The following is a 21,660-nucleotide window of genomic DNA, read 5'->3' as shown; positions in this document are numbered from 1 at the left end:
ACCTGGCTAGGTCTTCTAGATACTATGTATTACTGGCTGTAGTGATCTCTGAGAATTTCAAATTTGAACATTTTAGACTTAGAGAAGTATTCAGAGGTTTAATGGTTTGAGATTTTTTTTTTAGTGCTAGTTTTAAAACTCATGCTTTCCGATATGTTAAAGTTGCATTTCTTTTGTTATAAGGTATTTGAAATCAGGAAGTATCACTTTGAATCCTTTTTTTTTTTTTTTTAATACACTCAGCCTACACTGATTGCATGGACAATGGGAAAGGCTTACAAGCCTATATTTTGTTACATGCCTTAACTTCCAGGCATCTTCGTTTGATGTTAATTTTTGTATTTGAGCAAATCCTAAACTGCTTTTGGAGTAAAGTTATGAGTATGGTTCCACAGTTTAGGACCTCGGGTGGCAGGTGATTTGGGTTGTTAAGACCATATGGTGAGACTTATTGCCTCATATGGAGGAGGCCCTCCTGCCCGTTTGCAGACCATCACCCTGGCTTACGTCTATCATCTCCCACCCAGGCTGGGTTCAGGGCATGTCTTTCTAATGAGAGGGCTTGTTCTACACCCTGCTTCCACAATAGTCAGCTTTGAAACCTACTTCAATCACACCATGCCTCTATAACCTCATTGTATTAAAATTTAAATCCTTCAATGTGTAGTTGAGAGCCCTCTCAAAGGTCCCATCTTTTTCCTTGAAGTTTCCAATTTCTGTTCTCTCCAATCCCTCCAGGAAAGACATCTTCATTCATTCATTCATTCAAAGGGAACCACTATTTATTTACACCTGAGTATCAGGTGTTTGAGGCTTTTAATTCTCAGGACCTGAACAGAAGGCAATATCACCATTTAACAAATAAATGTTTATTTAAATGTTTACTTAACAGAGGACTCGGGGAACTTTAATAACTTGCCCAACATCACTGGCTTTTGTCTGATGATAATTTCCATGCTCTTTACGCTACACCATGCTTCCTCTCATTTTGCAAACATTTATTGTGCTTTCTGTGCTGTGCCAAAACTGGTGTAAGGTGTTAGGATAAGAAGATGAATGAAACCCTGAGATCATATATCTGAACATACATGTAAAATTTTAAGGCATTTTTTTATACGTTGATTCTTCTTCACTAGCACAAAACCAGTCTAGTGGACGAAGTAGGCAGAAATAACGGAGATCTGGAGGGGAAACAGGGGTGTGCAAAGAGAAATTAAGATTCAAGCACTTGATGATTTAGGACCAAAGAAAAGGGGGGAGGGAATATTGAGAAATAGCTCCTTTCTTTTTGGAATTTAAATTTGATTTTGGAGCTGTGTGGGATAGTAGTGAATGCAGGCAAATAGGGCCCTCCATCCTAACTGGCTTCTTTCACCAAATCTTTCCACAAGGGAGAAGCCATCTTTCTAAAACATGGTTCCAATCCTGGATGACAGTCCTGCCTGGGGAGGGGGAAAAAAGGAAAAGCAGTGGCTCCCCAGCTCCCACCTCAGCTTCTCCAGCTTCCCTTAGAGCCATGCCCTCCAGCCCAGCTGAACTCTCATGACTTCGAAGCACATCTCTGTCCTTGGGTACATGCTTCCACTCTGTCTGGAGCCTTATGTCTCCCTTTTCTCTATCCTAAGATAATTTCCTCGTCTTTGAGCTCCAGCTAAAATCACTCCCTCCCTCCCCACAGTCTCATAGCTCTTTTCCCCAGAAGCTCATCATTCTTCTCAGCTCTTCTCACATTGCTCTGAAGGTACCGTTCACGTCCTCCACTTGATTGGGTCTTGTTCATTTTTGTATCCCCGGCATCCACCTAGCATTGTGCTTTCAATAAAGTACCCCTTACATATGTTTGTTGAATAACTTAATTGAAAGTATGTGGATGAATCCAAATGAGTAGATAAATTGGCAAACTTCAGAGGGCAGAAGGTTAGATTCAAGTGTGGAAGGACAGGCTTGGCAAAGGAGGCAAACGTAGGCAAGAGAAACTGAGAAGACTCAGGTTAGTTGCTTGCCCTGAAATTTCAGTTCTCTGCCAGGTTCAAGAAAACTCATTATTAACTTGAAATTTGGACACATCTTTCTTTCTTCTCCTTCTCCTCGCCATGCACCCCCTCCCTTCTTCAACAGGCAATTCTGACCCTAGTTCCATCTCCCTACATGTCTGAGCTAAGATCTGAGTGCTATAATAGCTCTTGAACATTTTTCATCTCAGTATTCTTGTATGTTTTTCTGGCTTTAATACAGTACTATGTACAATCACTTTATCTGATAGATGATTGTTCTTTTTAGGTCAATGAAAGTAATGCATTGCCTCTGGTCACTACTGAGTACTGCTTTGTGACCGATATGATGCTGAATATAATTATTTAGGATACCTGGGGAGCTAAGGAGAGAAGGGGCCTCTGTGGGAGAACTTCTGCCTTCTTGCCTCCGGGATAATTGGAGGGGTGGGATGGGAGGCAGCTGGTTAACCATTTCGAGCCCCTACAACAGGAATGCATTACGTTTAATCAATATAAGCCTAACAGTTATCTAATGAGTCATATTATGCACGATGCTACGTTTGACAGTACAGAAATACAGATATGAGTACGGATCAGTTTCTGCCCCTGTGAGTGCACATTGGGTACCGAAAGGGGGAAATAGACATTTTGACTTTGGTGTCATGAAAATCTGTTCACGCTATGTTAGTTGTATGAATAAGTGCTGTGGGAAATAGACAAGCGAGTGACAAAATAGCTCACAAGGTTGCGGGGATTTAAAAAAGCTGTGTAAATGAAAAAACGTCATAGTCTTAGCTCTGATTATTACTCAGCAAACACTGCATTTATATTGGTGTTTGGCGATCTTTTGCAGAACGCACAGCCCTCGTTTTTTAGGACCTGCTAGTTCCCCTAGGCCTCAGACTTCTTTAGTCTGGCTGAATCAAAAAGAGTTTCTCCTCAGCTGTGCAGGCCTGGGAGCAAAGGAGGCTCCCACAGCCCTGCGAAGCTGAGATTTTTTTTGGCGGCGGTTTTACTCTGCAGTTTACGGCAGTGGGCGGGCCCCAAATCCCCATGTGGTCCCGACATCATTGACATGGCGGAATCCCCCATCAAACCCTCCTGGTAGTTATTTGAGCGGCGGCGGCGGCCGGAGGAGGAGGAGAGCGGCGGCGGCGGCGGCGGCGGCGGGAGCAGCGAAGGGGGCAGAGGGGATCGTCGGGGCTGCCGGCTGGGAAGGCGTGGGCACCCCGGTGTGTGGCGCGTCCGGAGCCCCGCGTTTCAGCCCGAGGGAAGGTAAGGCGTGCAGGATCGGGAGACTGGAGGGGACCGGGACCCCGCGCCGCGGCCGCCGGGTCCCGCGCGCTGGAAAGCCCCGGCCGGACGCCGAGTCCGCCGGAGTGCGATCCTGTCCCGGAGCGCTCCTGGCGCGCCGGGCTTCCCGGGAAAACTTGGCGCCAGACTCGTGGGGCTCCCCGCGCTCGCCTGGGCACCTCGGGAACACGGGGCCCGGGAGGGGGCTGGCCTCCACTCTGGGGCCGCGTCTTGGTAGGCTCAGGTCCCCCGCCCGTCCCCCCAGCTTGCCTGGGCTTGGAGGAGGGAAAGAAGCGGGTAGATTCTTCTTGATGAAAAAAAATCTGGGCAGTGGCTCCCGGGCTCTCCCTCCCCCCCCTCGTCCTCCCCATCCTTCCCAGCAGATTCTGTCCGAGGAATCCGCTCCCCCTCCCGGAATCTCCGCGGCAGGAACGCTGCCCGGGAGGGGGAGGGCGGGGGGAGAGGCCGAGGAATCTTCGACGTGTCACTTTCGGAGGCTGTAGATTTCCATATGGTGGAGGGAGGAGGGCGGGCGTGCGAAGTGGGGCTGGAAGTTGGGGCCGCCTCTCCGCGCCGGGCGGGGGCGGGCCGGGACCTCGGACCCCGGGATGCTCGCGGGGAGGGTCCGGGCCCGCAGCCCCGGGAGCCGTGCCGGCCCCTGCCCCCGGCCGGGCCTCTCCAGGACACTCCCCGCCTTGCCGCTGGCCACCTCCGTGCGCGCCACGTCCTCCCTCTCCGTCCTGCCCCCCGGGCTCCCCCCCGGGCTGGGGGCGGTAACCGGCGGCCCCGGCTGGACTCGGCGAGCCCAGCGGCTGGAAGATCGGGCGGGGGAGCGGGGCGCGGCGGGAAGGAGCGGGCGACCGGGTGTGTGGGCCAGCGTAGCTCCGGTCAGTTGGTCACCCCGAGGGGCGCCCGGGCCGGGGGTGGGGCGGGCGGCGGAATCCGCTCCCGGAGGCGGCCGGGAGGGGCCGCGCGTACCGTCTGGTGCCCGCGGCGGGGCGGGGGCCGGCCGGCGTGGGAAGGGCCTGTCACCCTGGCAGGAAAGTGGGGCCTCGGGCTCTGCCCGCGAACTTTCCCAAAGGTCCGGGTCCGGGCGCCCCGTGGGAGCCCAAGCACCAGGGCCGGGTGTCCCGGGAGACGGGGCTGGGCCGCCTGGCGGCGCGGTTGGCGGGGAGGCTTCCAGGAGTGCGCGATTGGAGTTGGAGCTTTTCGAATCCCAGCTCCCACCCTGCCATTTCCAGACGAAGGGAAGCAGTGACATATTATCCAGACATTGCCGTTTGCTGACTTCCTTAAAAGTTACAACTCTTTATTTTCTCTTCAGCCTAGCATTTCCTTGAAAAAAAAATTGGAATTTGGCCGACGCTGAGGCCCCAAATCCACACGTTTATCTCTCCATCCCTGTCGGTTTCTAGTCTCCCTCCCCTTCTCACACCCAAGCTTAATCATATTTTGGAACGGGAGAGATCTTTTGTTGGGTGGGCACCCTTTGATTTGCTTGTCCGTTTATTTTTTAAAGTGCGGCTAATTTAATTTGAATTTCCTTCAGTTTCCAGGCCCTGCTAGGGAAAACTAAGGGAGAGGAATAAGACCCCCCCTTTTTTTTGAAAAGTGGAGAGAGGTGGGGCATTGGGAAAGGGGAGGCACCTCGGTTGTGGGCAAAGAGTCAGAGGGAGCAGACAGACCCGGAAGAAAAGGAATCTGCTCTGGAATAACACTTTTTTTTTTTGGAGGCTGCAGGCCTTGGGCAAAAATGCACTGCTCTGTTCTGATCTCTACTGTCTGAGTTGCTCTTCTACTCTTCAAATTAAAGCTATGACCCTGGGGTCCTGAACAGGCCAGGGAAGAGGCCTATACCCCAAGGCAGCCAGTGGCCCTGGTTTTGTGCCTTGTGTGGGGGCCCTTGGTTCCCCCTCATTGGAGGCAGGCTTTGTAGACCTAGCGTTCAGTCAATTTCCTGGTTCCCAGGGAGCAGCTGTTAACCAGAGTAGTCTTTGGGCATGTTTCTGAAGGCCCTGCAAGGGGATCTCACCCTTGAAGGTGTAGTACTCACTTTGTTCAGACACTCGAGGGTCACCCACAAACTGGGTAAGAATGAGGCATAGCTGGTTAAAAAAAATCATTAAAAAGTTCTCTTTAAACTCGTATGTGCTTTTAAAGTGTTCTGGTTTAAATACTAAGAAAGAAAAACTTACCTGTAAAGATAGTGTTCATTTAAAAGAGATGTGAAAAGTGCAAGATACCATCATGGAATAGGGGTTGTAGTTTCTAATTACAGTATATACAATTTCAGAAGGATATTCCCGTAACCTTTTAAGACAGACTTTATAAATAGCCGGCATCAGACTGTGGACTGTTGGAGAGCCAGTATTGTGGGGTTTTTGGAAGAATGCTTGGGATTGGCTAGGAGGCTATAGGAGCCTAGGGTAGTAATTTATTCAGTAAGAGATTGTGCCCCTTTTGCTTAACACTTCATTTAACATGGTAGGATTTGATAGTATCCTTAGACGTTAGCTAGAAGAATTTCTTAAACTTTTCAGTTTAGGAGAAGGAGGCTTGGGGGAAAGTGACTTGTCCAGTGTTGCCATCATTGGCTAAAGTCTAATGTAGGATTGTATTAATAACTACTCTTTCTTGAATATCTAATGTGTACTAAGCCCTATATACTGTGCGTTTTTATATATTATCTCATTAAAATTGTAATAACAGTCTTTAAATTTACGTGATGTTATAGACATTTTACAGACAAGGATGTTGAGGTTCACAGGTACTAAACTAACTTGTGTAAGATCACTTTGCTACGAACAGGGTTTTTTCTTTGATGGTGGAAATGGCTCTGTAGCTCTGCTGTCCAATACGGTAGCCACAAGGCACGTTAGCTGTTTGTTGTGCCTTTGAAATGTGGCTAGTGCAACTGAGGAACTCCATTTTACATTTTATTTACCTTTTAAAAAAATTGTATTTACTTTTATTTTGTTATTTATTTATTTTTAAAGATTTTATTTATTTATTTGACAGAGAGTGAGACACACTGAGAGAGGGAACACAAGCAGGGGGAGTGGGAGAGGGAGAAGCAGGCTTCCCGCGGAGCAGGGAGCCCGATGTGGGGCTCGATCCCAGGACCCTGGGATCATGACCTGAGCCGAAGGCAGTCGCTTAACGACTGAGCCACCCAGGCACCCCAACTTTTAATTATTTTAAACTGCTACTGTGGCTAGTGGTTACCATATTGGAAATCACAATGTAGAACTTTCTGACTCCCAAATATGTTCACTTTTAACTGGATCGTATTGCTTTTTAGATCTAGTTCAGTGTTCTTTCTTCACCAGAAGATGCTTAGATTCAGCCTTCCAATGGAATTAAATGCTGAGTTAGCTATAGCTCAGTTTTGCTTCTATACCTTGAGTGGATAAAATAAACACATTTTTTTAAAATGCTATAGTAACATAGTTTAACTGATGGACAAAAATGTAAATGACATTTTCTTGTTTGGTTGAAATAATCGTTTATAGGAACTGCTGAAAAGGCAGAGCGTGTTGGTTATTTTGGTGTAATAAAGGAGTGTAAATAGGAGGCAATATGAAAAATCACAGATGGGGGGGTTAAAAAAAAATGACCTGCTAATAACCGTGTTTACCTAGTCACTGGGTGATTCTTTTCATACGACTTCGTGTCAGGTAAATAAAAAGGTGAAACCATCATTCACTTTTCCTTATGTAGTTGCAGAATTAATCTGAAGAATTAAAATCATTGCTTTACTACCAAAGAATAAATTCAAATATAAAACACTATATTTCATCTATGAATTGGGAAGAATATATTTTTGAGGAAACAAACAGCCAGGAATGCTCTTGGTGGCAGATGGTCAAGTAGTTTTCTGATTAGTGAGTCCAGTTTATCTTTGTTGTGTTTTAGAATTCATCTGATAGAAGGAATTTCAACAACTTTCTTGATTTTTGTATGAAATAGTGAGAATTCCAGCTCCTGTTAAAGTAAGCATTTATCTGGATTCTATCTATAAATGTCCAGTAACTGAATACTTTTGGGGGGGGGCATACTACTTTCAGGAAAAGACAAATGATAAGGTAATCTTATTATTAGGATTTTTAAAGAAGTAACTTCCAGGTTCAGTATAAATACATCTGATTCTGTTGTATCTTTCACAGTTATTGTACTTCCCAGGACTAATTGCAGTTCATGATCCTGGTGCTAGAGCATTATTTGATCCTGAAAGACCTACAGTTGTAAATCAGCTTTAAATTGATCTGTATTATTTTAGTGTTAATGTGAATTGCATGGCCTCCAGCTCTTTCAAACTTTTAAATTCAATTACAGGTGAGTCATTAGTTAATGACACTGTTGAGATAGCTGAAACACCCTTTTCATACCCATTCCTGACCCTTGGGAGCATGGTTATTTTCAAGGAACCAGGTTATAAATAGGATTATAGTGTTCTCTCGTGAGTGTGACCAACATAGGAAACATCATTTAACTCATGATACATGGTTCCATTTGTCGAATGTCAAGGCGTTTAATACAAATAAGAGACTTACTAAAATCTTTTAAAAGACAAAAGATGTTGAAAGATGGGCAAATAATGGGCAAAGATTAGAAATCTTAAATGTCTGGTGAGGGCTGCCTCTGAGCATCATCAGTTTGAAATCAGGATATCTACTCTGCCAAGGACTTTACTTTTTAACTGTGTATTTTTTTTTTAATCAACTTCTGAACCTCTCTCAGTTTGGGTATCCTGATTTTATTATAAAGAGAAAACATCTCATCCATACCTTTTTTTTTTTTTTTCAAATGGTTGTCCAAGGGATTAATGAGTCAGTGTATTGGGAAAGTGTTTGGTAAAGCCTTATGCAAACTCCATTGTCTCTTATATTCCAAAGTTTAAAATAGCTGTTCTGTTACATTACTTAGCACATTTTTAGGGACCTCCAAATTGCATGTGGACAGTTTGAAAGATAATTTATTTTCCCCTTTTTGATGAGTAAATAAAGCTTAAAGCTCTAGATTGCGGTGTTCATTTTCTCTTCTGATAGAATAGATGATTTGTGACCTCTCAAAAATTGTACATAGGTCGTCCCAGTTCCATGTTTTGGGGAAATTTTTCCTTTGATGCGGCTTATAGCTGGCTAGCATTGCTGACGTGGACACGACAAGTCTGCTTGATTTGCGGTTTTTCTTGAGATGAGGGGAGAAAAGGGCAGTCTTCTAGAGGAACTCAATACTGAATGATAGAGGCAGAAGGCTTTAGTCATTGTATATTACCTTAGTAAGCCTATTATTTGAGCTTTCAGTAATTACAGCCGAGAATGGGGGGAAAAGGATGTTTTCAGGTAGAGGTAGCTTTGCAGCTTACCTATGTTTCCATTTTAGAAATCATTAATTGCCATTTCTTCACATTAACAAGAGTTTATGTGTCCATTAAATGAGAGTTTTTTTGTGGTAAGATTTTCAAGCAAACCTTAATTCTCATCGTATGGCTGTTGGGAATACACTTAAGTGCTTGAGGAGAAGCTTTATTCTTTAGTTTACTTAGAACGCCTTTGAATATAGGAAAATATTCATAGGTGTGTCTATATATACTTTTTTGCCTTAAAATATAAAGTATGGTGGGGCCCCTGGGTGGCGCAGTCGGTTAAGCATCTGACTCTTGGTTTCAGCTCAAGTCAAGATCTCAAAAGTCTTGAGATGGAGCCCCACACATGGGGCTCTGTGCTCAGCGAGGAGTCCGCTGAAGTTTTTCTTTCCCTCTCCCTCCGTCCCTTCCCCCACTCTCGCGTGCTTTCTCTCTCTCTCTAAAATAAATAAATCATTAAAAAATATAAAGTATGGTATGGTGTTATGTGCTTCAACGAGGTGGAAAATACTTGAATCCTTGTGATCAGACAGACAGGCAGGTCTTTGTAGAAGTCAAGCACAGGCTCACTGGGAGGACGACCTGATGGTAGTTGGGCGCTTAGGAGAGGCTAGTCCCGAGTCATGAGCTTATCTGGAGGGGAGTTGTTTATGGTGCAGTTGGACTGTTTAGGATCAGTCCTTGGGGACCAAAAATATGGGGGGGTTGGGCAAGAGGATTGAGGAACAGGAAGTTTTTTAAGCCACCAAATGTAAATCAGGTAAGGTAGATAGATCCAGTGGTTAGCCATCTGCAAGTGGGGGTATTTCTCATTTTGAAAGTGGATCCATCTTTGAATCTTTCTCTTTCTTGCCCCTAGTTGAGATATGCAAGTTTAGCATTATGGTAACTCCTGGATTGTAATTTTCAATGCCCTTGGCGGTACTCACTATTGTTTCAGGCATTGGCTCCTGATGTTTTGTTTCTTTGATATCTTGACAACTGCTTGTCAGTTTTAAATAACAAGAGGGAGAAGATTTTAGTGAGATGGTGTTTAATTTTATTTCATTCACTTGTTCATTCCCTCAGAAAGCATTTATTGAGTTCTAGATTAGATTCTTCGTTAATGGAATATTCTACTCTATTCTGACTTTTTTGGGGGCAAATGCAAAGCATTTTTTATTAACTTACAGGGGTATTTTCCTCATGTTTTTGGAATGTTGTGTAGAGAACCGTGTCTGCCACCAAACTCCTAGGGCAGGATGGTGGCAACTTCAATTCTTTAATCCTTTCTGAAATTTGAGCACTGTTAAAATTGGAGCACTTACAGGCTATGTTTAAAACTTAATTTATATTCGAATTGAAGGCTTCTGATACATCCCGTTTTGACTCTGGAAGATGAAGATTTTTATAAAGGCAACCAATCAGAAAAGTTTGCTTAAACTAAGTATAATACCAACTCATGGTCTTCAATTATGAAAAGCTTTCTGTTGAAATAACTGTCTAGAAAATTGTCTTTATACTTGAGCAAATGTGGTAAATTTGAGAAGTAATTGAAGACTCTAAAATCCCAGGAAATGGTATGATTTAATTTATTCTTAAGGGACTCAGCTTCTCCACAACTGGTGAAAGAGGGGTTTCTGTTAAAAATAACTCCATTGTTATTGATGTAACTAATTAGGAATTTGCAATTATCCAGGCAAGTCTAGGATAAAGTTTGGTTTCCTATTCTATATGAAAAGGTTTTCCTGTAACAGCAGTTTAAATAGATCATAAGAGGGAATATATTTTCCAAATTAGGAGAACAAACTACTTTTAAGCACTTTGGAAAAATCAGTTTACTTAAAAGCAGTGTAAAACTGCAATAGGGGTTGAAGCTAGTTCTACTGGGGGGCGTTTCATAGAAGGCAGGAGCCCTTGGACATTGTTGATTTACTCAATGCTATGGCTAGGAACAGTTTACTAGCAAAAGTTAGAACTCTATTTTTGTATGCAGAGTAAATCACAACAACAGGCAAGTATCTATCACACCCTACCCCCACCAATAGACTCCAGCTATGCTTGTTTATTTGTTTTGGAGTTTTTCTGTTGACATTTGCTTCGCTACTTGTTAATTTCTTTTATCGCCTGTAAGCACTTGATGGCAGATTTCGGTGAGAGCAGGTGTCAAAAGTTTAAGAACATCATTATTACTTTTAGTTGCCCATCTCCCCTGCCTCCTGTTTGGGCAAACTTGTGGAAAGTCCCGTGAGTAGTAGTTAAATAAGCCCATTACGCACCCTCCTGCTCTGCTTTTACTAAAGCAGGACCTTCTTGGGCAGCTGAATGAACTGACCCGTGAGAAGAGTAAATTTCTTTAAAAATACTTTCGTATATTTACATGAAATTACTCAACGAAGTTTTCTAGTATATGACTTTTTAGGGGTCAGATTGACCAGTTTTTACAGTGTAAGTTGTATGCGTGGGATGCTTAATACATTTTTAGGATACTATGCTTCATTTTCTATTTTGAAGTTTTTTTTTTTAAACTGTATCTTCCATTGTTTAAGTTGTTTAGGGGGAAGATGCTGTCTTTAGATCTTGCTATTTGTGGTTTTCTTTTGTGGTTTTTCTTAAGAAAAATAATTCCAATTTAGAGTAATAGAGGTAAACATTATTTTGAATTAGTGAATCAGAAAAGACTTAAAAGTACATTGACTTGGAACCCTACTGTATTGCTGTTGAGACCGTAAAAGGTAGAGCTGCTGGAAAACAGTTTTTTGGTTTCTCTAAAAATTAAATACAGAATTACCTAGCAACTACATTCTTAGGTATGTACCTCAAATAACTGAAAGCAGTGACTCCAACAGATACTTGTACACCAGTGTTTATGGCAGCAGTATTTATAATATCGGAAAGGTGGAAACAACCCAAGTGTCCATTCACAGATGAATGGATAAACAAAGTGTGGTATATACTTAAAATGGGATATTATTCAGCCATTAAAAAGGATTGGGATTCCTACACATGCTACAACATGGATGAACCTTGGAAACATTATGCTGAATGAAACAAGGCAGACGCAAAAGGACAAATGCTGTGTGTGTTTCCACTTACATGAGGTACTTAGAAGAGGTAAATTCATAGTCACAAAGTAGAATAGAGATTACCAGGGCTGGGGGAAGGGGATTAGGAGTTACTGTTTTTTTTTTCTTTAAATTTTTTTATTGTTAATCACCATAGGAGTTACTGTTTAATGGATATAGAGACTGTTTGGGATAATGAAGTTTTGGAAATGAATCATGGTGATGGTTGCACAACATTGTGAAGGTACTTAATGCCACTGAATTGTATGCTTAAAAATGGTCAAAATGATAAATGTTTTGTTATGTATATTTTACCATAATAAAAAACAAGAAAAAATATTGAAGGAGATTTATTCCACACCATAGCAGTTTGTCTCTATTTGCTCCCCCTTGGTCTACCTCCTTGCTGGTATGTAGGTTTTTTTTTTTTTTTTCGTTTTTTCTTTCCTCCTCCTATTGCATTCTAAAGGGAGATTCCCGTAGGCCATTTTTAGAAATCAGAGTGTCCTCATTTTATTACTGACTTGAATTTAAGAGACTGTTTAAAAGTAGTAGATCTCTGGAGGGGAAAAAAAAGACATTTTAATATTTAGATGAACCCGGTAGTTTATTAATATCCACAGACTATGTAGGCACGTAAAGGTAATCTATCCTTTTACTGTGAGTCATTTAAAAGCCAGGGATGTACAATTCGACTTCTCATATTTTCTATTCCATTTGGTCATCTTCAGTACTTTAGGAAAAAGTTTCATTTCCACTCGGAGAAACGTTCTTAGTCATCTCAGTTAGTACTCCTGTTGGAAGTGTTTAGGTGCTAACATTCTTCAGTTCCTTAGACTAAACCCTATTGGAAGGGATAGAGTGAAAGAAAGCATGTAGTATTCTGTTTTATTCATTATGAACTTGTCCCTAGCAGCTAGTAATTTTGTGGTAGTTATTGCACCCTGAATGTTGGTGGTTTGTTTTTTGTTCTTTGCTTCTGAGATATTGGTGTTGAGTTTGGGTAGGTCACTTGTAAAAAGATGGCGGGATTCCCATTAAGTGATTAAGTATAAAACTTAAACATCAGATATAAATACATGTTAGGAATACTAGAAATATCATAATTCAAGTGGAAAGATTTAAGTTCATATACGAATAGGTTATAGGGAAAATTATATATGTATGTAATTAATTAAAAAAAAGTATTTGTCCATAACAGTTCTTTAATTCCTGAACTCCTGGAAAACAGTATGAAGTTGCAAGGGTATATGATGGTAGTGAGTGTGTACTCTGCTCTCTCTCTAGTGGGTATGCTGTATGTTCTTTGTTGTGTATGTAAATAGTATTCATGCCATAGCAGGCCATTTTTGTGGTCGTCTAATTACTCCACAGGCACTCTCATTACCAACTGATACCAAAAGGCACTGAGAGCCATGATCTCTTTATATGTAGTAGCGATATGAAGAATTACAACGTTTGCAGAGTGCTTTTTTTTTTTTAAAGATTTTATTTATTTATTTGAGAGCGAGAGAGAGAAAGAGAGAACACAAGAGGTCAGAGGGAGAAGCAGACTCCCTGCTGAGCAGGGAGCCCGATGTGGGGCTCGATCCTGGGACTCCAGGATCATGACCTGAGCCGAAGGCAGTAGATTAACCAACTGAGCCACCCAGGTGCCCCCAGAGTGCTCTTTATTGGTTTTGGCCTACTCAAAACAAAAGAATGTCCTATCCATTTTGCATATCCTCATTATGTTCCAGAGCCTCCTTTAGGTCATTTGTAATTTTCTTTAAATTCTCCTAGCACTTTATCTGTACTTTTGAGAACGCTTGTCCTTTTCAGTGTTGTCCAGTTGTCTCTTTGCTACCCTCACTTGAATGTAGGGATGACTGATTTAGGGTCTTTCATGGTGAGTGCATAGTAAATGTCCCTTGGATGGTTGAATGGATGGATTCCCAGGTTGAATGTGCCATTTACACTTCACGCAGTGCCTCTCCTCAGGTGCTTTGTCAGTATTCTACTGAAGTTGACCTCTTAGAAGCATGGGCCATGTTGTGGACATTTTTGTGTTTCCAACAGTGTTCCTGAGGCTTTTTTTTCTCATAGTAGGGATCTAATAAATATTTAAAGTAAAACAAAGGCATGAGTCACCTTCAGTGCAAGTCTGACTTTGCATTTATTACTATTTTAAAGAAATGAAAGGGGCGCTTGGCTGGCTCAGCCACTAGAGCATGCAACTCTTAATTTTGGGGTCGTGAATTTAAGCCCCATGTTGGGTGGAGAGTTTACTTTAACAAAAAGGGAAAAAAGAAAAAAAATAAAGAAATGAAGGTTTCCCAGAGAATAAATGGGCTTTTTCATTTCTCTGTTAGGTTGCTCATTGATTTTGAAAATTTTAAATAGCTTCTATTTCTATTCCCTAAAAATGTGGTCCTTGATTATATATATTTTGCATATCCATTGGACTCAGTTTGGGAATTACAACAATTATTTTATGAAAAAGGTAATTTTTTAGAGATTTGTTGTAGTTTAAAATAATCCTTTTTTTTTAAAAAAGATTATTTATTTATTTTAGAGAGAGAATGAGAGATAGCACGAGAGGGAAGAGGGTCAGAGGGAGAAGCAGACTCCCTGCTGAGCAGGGAGCCCAGTGCAGTCCCGGGACTCCAGGACCTGAGCCGAAAGCAGTCGCTTAACCAACTGAGCCACCCAGGTGCCCCTAAAATAATCCTTTTATAGGGAAATTCTAGAAGGGTGATATGAAGGGATGGAAATAAACCAAAATGTGCCTTGCTGAGGTGTTGGGGGCCCAGCTGAGATAGTTGATTCTGCTAGACTAGTGGCCAAAGTGGTACAGAACTAAGCCATGGAGAACGGGTCAAAGAGCACATCATAGAAACCTGAGGAGAGTGACCTCAGCTATTTGAAGGTAAGGAGTTTTACCCTATTCAGAAGGTGGAGTTAAAGTATGCTGGAGAAGAGCAGAATCTCTTGGAGCATTATAGTGTGAGTGGAGCAGAGGGTGCAAGGGGCTCTTACTCAGTATGTCTGGGGTGGCACCTGGGAGTCGTTATTCTATAAAGTGTTTCAGGTGAATGATATGATCAGGCAAGTTTGGGAAATTGACCTTCTTGACCAATGGCTGGAGAGAAGTTGTGGAAGGAGTCCTTAGGAGACCAGAGGGACTCCTGTTAGGAATTAGGGTAGAACTGAAGGGTTTGGAATTAAAATGATTTTATCATCATGTTCTTTGGGGCAAAATGATAACCAGCTCTTGGCAGTTTTATATAGAAATGAGTTTAGGACACTTGTCATTTGTGCACTAAACTTACAAACATTCTGACCACAAGTCAGATGTAAAACATAGTAATAGTGACCAGTAATTGTCAAGCACCTACCATGCACCAGCCATATTCATAAATCCTGGAAGGTAGATGTTGTTTTCTGTTTTCCTGTGTGTTTCCAGTAACTGCAGCAGTAACTGGTACATACCAGGTGCTCTATAAATGTTAAGTGAATCGAAGATTAGAAAGGCATAGAAGGTTCGAAATATCACCTGGACTGATTACAGACCTTTTTTCAGCTGCATCACCGTGCTTCTCAGTAGTTCCCATGAAATACCTGATTTGTATCTCCAGACTTGTCTATTTGTATTCCCAGGTAGCTAGCTAGCTGGATTCTAAGGCTAAGTATTAGTTGAAGGCCTTCCATGTGCTCAACCTGTCTACTGCCCAGAAACCTAAAATTTGTTTTTAAAACAATAATAAGGGGTGCCTGGGTGGCTCAGTTGGTTAAGCATCTGCTTAGGACTCAGGTCATGATTCTGGGGTCCTGGGATCAAGCCCCACGTTGGCTCTTTGCTCAGCGGGGAGCCCGCTTCTCTCTCCTCCCCGCTTGTGCGTGCTCGCTCGCTCACTCCTCTCTCTCAAAATCTTAAAAAAGAATAATATTCTGGACATTTCCCAAGAGATTTTCCTAGATTGTTTTCTGTAATAGCAACTTAATCTTGGGATGAGAGAAAAACCAGAAAATAAAAGTATACTTTGTAAAAAGTAATATCTAAGAAACTCAATCTAGTGAATGGAAAAAATCTAGAGCAGTCGCTTAGGAAATGGTAGTGAAGTTTTTACCTTATTCAGACATTTGAAAAACTCCAAGAGGTTTTCACTGAGTGGTACTACAGTTTTGTTCATCTTACGTCCGTCTCCTCGAAGCCTTTCATTTAACTTAACTTATACAGAGCAAGATCCTGTGCTTATAATTTGCACCTGGAAAAGCAGAGCCTGCTACTCCTAATACTAACCCTTTTTCTCCTTTTAAGGCTAATAGTTTGTGGTGTTTGGTTGTCCCAGAGGCAGCCACAGAGATGGGACCAGCACAGAAGTGACTAGAGGGAGCCTCGTCTCTGAGCTCAAAGCAGCAGCTCCTGTGGTTAATGAAAGGTGACCTCAGGATTCAGAGGAGCTCTGTTGCTTTCCCAGACGGCCCAGGCTAAACCTGGGGAGCTGGCAACCCTAAATGCTTCCTTTGTTAGAAATCATTTAGTTCTCTACTCCATCTTTAGAAAGTGAGTTCACTGAGGTGAGTTAAGGACAAGGCTCTGAAGTGGGGCCCGACTTGCTTTCGTTCCCTGTGTGGGTTGGGGTGGACTCCCAGACTAATGAAGATGCCGCCCTCAGGCTGTCTTACCTCACCTTCCTGCTGCTTCCCGGAAATGCCCTTCTGGGCCTAGGAGGAGCTTTGCACCACTCTGGGGATTGTGTTCCCACAGAACGGGGAGGGCTGTTAGGACCTCCTTTCTTTCTTTTCTGCGGAGGAGGAAGGCTGTAAATGGGGAAACGTGTGAAGAAGTGCTGCTCTGAGCTGGGCTGCCTGAGCGTCCTCCTCTTCAGGAAGCTGGGGGCTGGGACACCTCAGCCTGCTCCGAGCTTTCAAGGCTTGCTGGTGGCAGGTCTGCAGATGCAGATCACCCTGGCGATCACTCACAAGAGTGAGACACCTGGGTGGCTCAGTGGGTTAAGTGGCTGCCTTCAGCTCAGATCCTGATCCTAGGGTCCTGGGTTTGAGCCCCGCATTGGGCACTCTGCTCAGTGGGAGGCCTGCTTCTCCCTCTGCCTGCCACTCCCCCTGCTTGTGTACTTGCTCTCTGCCAAATAAGTAAAATCGTTAAAAAAAATAAAATCTGTTGTATCCCTTAGGTTGTAAAGAAACAGTTTCAAGCATCTATTAAAAAAGGAATGTGTTAGTTTTAGGATTTGGGCATATTCTTGGCTTATTTTTATTTTAAATTGCTTGGACCCTCTTCTGTCTAACCCTTATACGCTTTGGCCACCATCACCCGAAGGTGGAAATTTACTTAGTTTTGGGTAAGGGATACTACAACTTGCCCATGTATGTAGACTCCTGTTCAAAGAAATTATACAATCAGTAGTTTTGAGCCTTTTAGGAAGTAAGTTTAATTGTTAAAATGCTATTTTTCTTTTTTTTTTTAAGGAGAGGTATGGGGGAGGGAGAAGAAACGGGTAGCAACTTTTAAGGCTTATATTTTATTTCAGGCTTTAATTAGCAGCAGATATCTTAATTTACCATAAAATTTCTTCATTAATGAAGAAACACAGTTATTCCAGGTCTATTTGCTTTTGCCATATTTTAATCCCCCTTTGTGATTACTGAGCCATAGCTTTAACTGGATCTTAATGATGCCTGTAAGAATCTGAAGAATTTTAAAACCTAGCTTTTTAGTAGACTTGGCCATTTGCTTGTTATATTAAATTTAAACATGGAGACTGTCACTTCCTATTTATGTTTCACTTTGATTTTCATCAATTAGTTCAGTGTTCTCAGGAGTTTGCTCAAACCTATCCGGGCATAGTAGTTGGTTCAAAAGTGAAAGAATTAAGGATTCAAATAAATTTCTCTGCTAGATTACCTTAGCTTTATTTCATTTGGAGTAATTTTGAGTCCCAAGTGTTTGCCATTAACTTGCTAGTTTTGCAAGTTTTCCTTCTTTGCTCTTTGGGAGGAGCAGAGATTGTAGCCTGAAGAGAGGAGGCCAGGGTTTGGGAAGGATGTAGCACCAACAAAGGTGAGCGAGTTTGTTCCTCTTATATTTCATGTGGGATGGCAAGTTTTCCAAATTCTAGTTTCCACTGAGTCATTCATGAGTTCAGTAGAGGGACAGTTCTAGTCTGCTGTCAGATGTTCTGCTTGGCAGATGAACGGAGAAACTTTTTTTTAAAGTGTTTTTAATACAAATTGCTGTGTTCATGTATCTTCAGTAAGTTTCAAGAAATAACTTTCATAACGTTTTTCATGAAAAAGTATAGAATGATTTTCTAGAAAGTTTGTAAGGTAAGGTAAATTAAAAGGAAACCTTTTAAAAGAAATCCTTCTTGGGAATTCATCAGCTGCTGTCTATAAAAGCAGATTGTCCATATGATTTTTATATTAGGAGGGCTTGGGAAACTGGATTTAACTTGGAATTAATATTTTTGGTAATCGTCATAATGTAGTGGAATGACTGAACCCATGTGCTCTGGAGAAGAAGACCTAAGTTTGAGACTGCACTGTGTAGATTTCTAAGTCTGACTTTGGTTAAGTCACTCAGTTGCAGTGGCTTTTTAAACAGGAATTTTTAGGACTCTCTGGCCTGGCACAGAGCTTTGAACAAGGGCTTAGCAAGTGATAGCTGCTATTTTATTTACTCACTGACTACAGACCCATATAACTGTTGGACATACTTCTTAACAGGATGATCGTTATGTAAAAAAAGTTCCCAGTTATTTTAAGTGTATATGACTATTAGCCATCGGTTTTCTCTTGGCCTTGCCACTGATTCCTTGAGTATCCTTGTGTAAGGGAGAGCTTTGCCACTCCTCTCTAAAGCCATACTTGGAGCTCCTTTGCCTTAGTGATGTAGTATGGGCAGCAAATGAAATAATACATGTAAGTGGCCCTTCGGGGGAAAAAGAAGCCTGTCTGAATGCCAGGCAGTACTAATTATTACAAGTGCTACTTCTACCAGTATTTTTCTTCCTTCCTCCCCCTCAAAGAGAGGTTGCCCCTTTTTAAGTCGATATAGGACAGCTCTGCTTCCTCTCCTAAAGTCTAGGATCAAAGGAGAGTTGTAATAAAGGAGAGTCCCTCCCTCCCATTCCCTCTCGCTTTTCTTGTGGGTGTTGTTCTGTTTTTAAGAGAGAAGATCAGGCCTTGACATCAGTGGGTGAAACCATGGGGCTCCCAAGACCTGCCTTTCATCTCTGGGTCGCCACTTCAGACAGTGTGGCTCATTTCTGTGATGGCATAAAGCCGCCACTGCTGGGGAACCGTGCACTGCAGGTTAAGATCTTGAAGTATTTCTGGAAATCCTAGCCACCCTTGCTGCTCATGGTTGGGATGCTCATTTCTTTAGAATGACATAAGAGTGTTTGTCAGAGGTGTCAGTGAATAGTTTTCTCTGCTTTGGCAGTTCCTAAACCTGACCAGCTTCTTAAAAATTGGAAGTCTAGGTCCAAAAAAGTAAGAGAAGAAAACAAAACCGAGTTTTAGCGGATTGTTTACTGGCAGGGTTTTTCTAGACAGAAACACAGTTGAATGGAAAGGATAATAGGGATTGGAGCCGGTCTTGCTCCATGAGAGTCAATGAGCCAGTGTTAGACCTTAATGTTGGAGAAAAAAAAAAAAAACCTTCACGTTCATTAGAAAAACAAAAACAAAATCCAGGCCGTCAGTATAGGCTAACGGGTGAAAATTAAAGGTCGGTTTCTTCACTGCCCCACCTTAGTGCATGCCTCGGGCCATGTTAATAATGGCAATCCTATTATTTTCTTAGAGTAGGCAGGAAATGCTGTCTACACCCATTAGATTTGTTTGAATGGCCCCTGGCTGGAAATGAAGAAAATTAAATTTTCTAACTTGCAGGGAGGAAAAAAAAAAAACAACATCCTACAGTGCAGCATAGAAGTTGACCCTTGGGCTGGGAGAAGAACAATGTCATCAAAAACGACGACAACAACAACAAACAAACCACCTTGCTATTCTTAGTCTCTGTTATAGGGACATTTGGCCCATATCCACATGGAAATCATGAATGGATTTCTGCAAGTTAGGTGTGTAGAAAACCTTTCTTGAGTATTGTCAGAACTGGTACAGTTCTAGACTTCATCCTACAGGTTGCAAACTGCCCAGTTTCTCATATCCCCCACCGGCTGTTGGAAATGTGCTTGAAGGAAGGCTTTGTCACAGCTTTTTTTCCAGAAGATGGGTTTGCTTTTCACTGGCAACATTCATGTTGAGGACAGTCTGTTTATTCACTAAGGCGATCAGTTACTTGGTGGTCTTAATAACAAGAAGGGAAAGTTGGTATTAACGTTACAGAGAAAATACGTCAGCCTGTCCCTGCACATCCTAATCATACTGCCTTTCAGAGTTACACCTCCTAATCTCACAGCTCACTTGGTTTCCACTCCTTCTTTTGTGTCTTTGTTTTAGATGATCTTTTAAAAGATTTTTTTTTTTTTTTTAGCAAGTTGATACCCCTCCTGTATCTTTTTTTGAACAAGGCAAAAGATCTTTATTGCTATTTTGATGTTTGCTTTATTGGGATGTTCTGTTACAGATTCTCAGTGGGTATATAATTCATTCTTCTAAGACATTCAAAAGCTGTTGGATTTTCCCTGAAAAATGTGATGAAAGGAGGATCTTAAGTTGAAGGGACTTGCTTAAAAATCACAGGAGTAGCCAGTGCTAGAAGAAACAGATGTTTCGGTCTTTGTATCTAGAGGTGAAAGAAGTCATTCTATTTTTTTTTTTTTAAGATTTTATTTATTTATTTGAGAGAGCGAGAATGAGAGAGAGAGAGCACATGAAAGGGGGGAGGGTCAGAGGGAGAAGCAGACTCCCTGCTGAGCAGGAAGCCCGATGTGGGACTCGATCCCGGGACTCCAGGATCATGACCTGAGCCGAAGGCAGTCGCTTAACCAACTGAGCCACCCAGGCGCCCAGAAGTCATTCTATTTTAATGGACCTGCAGTTCACGTAGAACAGAATGTCTTGTGTTCCATAGCTGAAGCACCATAACTTAAGGTTGTTGTATTTGTTGCATTGACTGTGTACGTAGAGCTTTTTCTTTGCTTCCTAAGATGATCTGTTAGAAAGGAATTTGTAACATCTTTATAGGAAGAGAACAGTGAACCAAGGGAGCATTTGTGAATGTTGTCCTTTCTCTTTGTCTTAATTCCTAAAACCTTTTAGCAGTTTGCCTACAGTGGTAACTGTTTTGTTCTATTAGCTTGCTTCTGGTTGTCACCAACCATGACACACTACTTTTTCATGACGTTTATTTTCCTCATTCATTTGTCACTATAACTATGTACAAGAATAAACAAATCTTTTCCTAGTAATTGTAGTGTATATAGCTTATCTGTGTGTTTTGTAAATTACATTTTTTAACAGTAGCACATGACCTAGAACATATCTTGGGGACATTTTTTAAATCCATATTTACATTTCATTTGTAAAAGAAATGGCTTTTGGGCATGTGGGTGGCTCAGTCGTTAAGCGTCTGCCTTCGGCTCAGGTCATGGTCCCAGGGTCCTGGGATCAAGTCCTGCATCGGGCTCCCTGCTCGACGGGGAGCCTGCTTCTCCCTCTCCCACTGCCCCTGCTTGTGTTTGTTCCCTCTCTCGCTGTCTCTCTCTGTCAAATAAATAAATAAAATCTTAAAAAAAAAGAAATATGGCTTTCTATTAGCTTTTTCCATAAGAGTCTCAGGAACCATAAACTCCCCCTATGTTTTTTTTTTTTTGGACAACTCGGAGATTAGTTCTCCTCAGGGCTCCTGACACTAATTGCACCCTATGGCATGGGGAATTTGAAACTTACATATAAAACTAGTTTAAGGGAGTCAGACGTTTTGATCTGAAAAATTGTTTTCCTGATTAGGAATTTAGGTTTGAAATGGTTGTATTCTATTTGGATTATG

At 42.1% G+C, this 21,660-nt stretch overlaps 1 protein-coding gene across 9 annotated transcripts in view; it reads left to right on the top strand.

Moving 5' to 3' along the window:
• The first annotated feature begins 3,035 nt into the window (after positions 1-3,035).
• The window catches only part of FNDC3B (fibronectin type III domain containing 3B), a 343,320-nt gene continuing 324,695 nt past the window's right edge, over positions 3,036-21,660 (top strand). For 3 of the 9 annotated variants that reach the window (XM_073897214.1, XM_073897186.1, XM_025878804.2), the window contains exon 1: positions 3,037-3,269. The gene's annotated coding sequence lies outside the window, so the exon portion shown is untranslated. Of the gene's footprint in view, positions 3,270-3,834; positions 4,175-7,202; positions 7,280-7,453; positions 7,623-21,660 lie in introns of those variants that run through there. The other 6 variants (XM_025878786.2, XM_025878774.2, XM_073897193.1 and 3 more) reach the window with 5 other exon arrangements.

Source organism: Callorhinus ursinus, unplaced genomic scaffold (assembly GCF_003265705.2).
Source record: "Callorhinus ursinus isolate GAN/ISIS: 27379988/994484 unplaced genomic scaffold, GSC_fseal_2.0 scaffold1, whole genome shotgun sequence".
NCBI lineage: Eukaryota > Metazoa > Chordata > Mammalia > Carnivora > Otariidae > Callorhinus > Callorhinus ursinus.
This window is presented reverse-complemented; position numbering and strand designations above follow the sequence as displayed.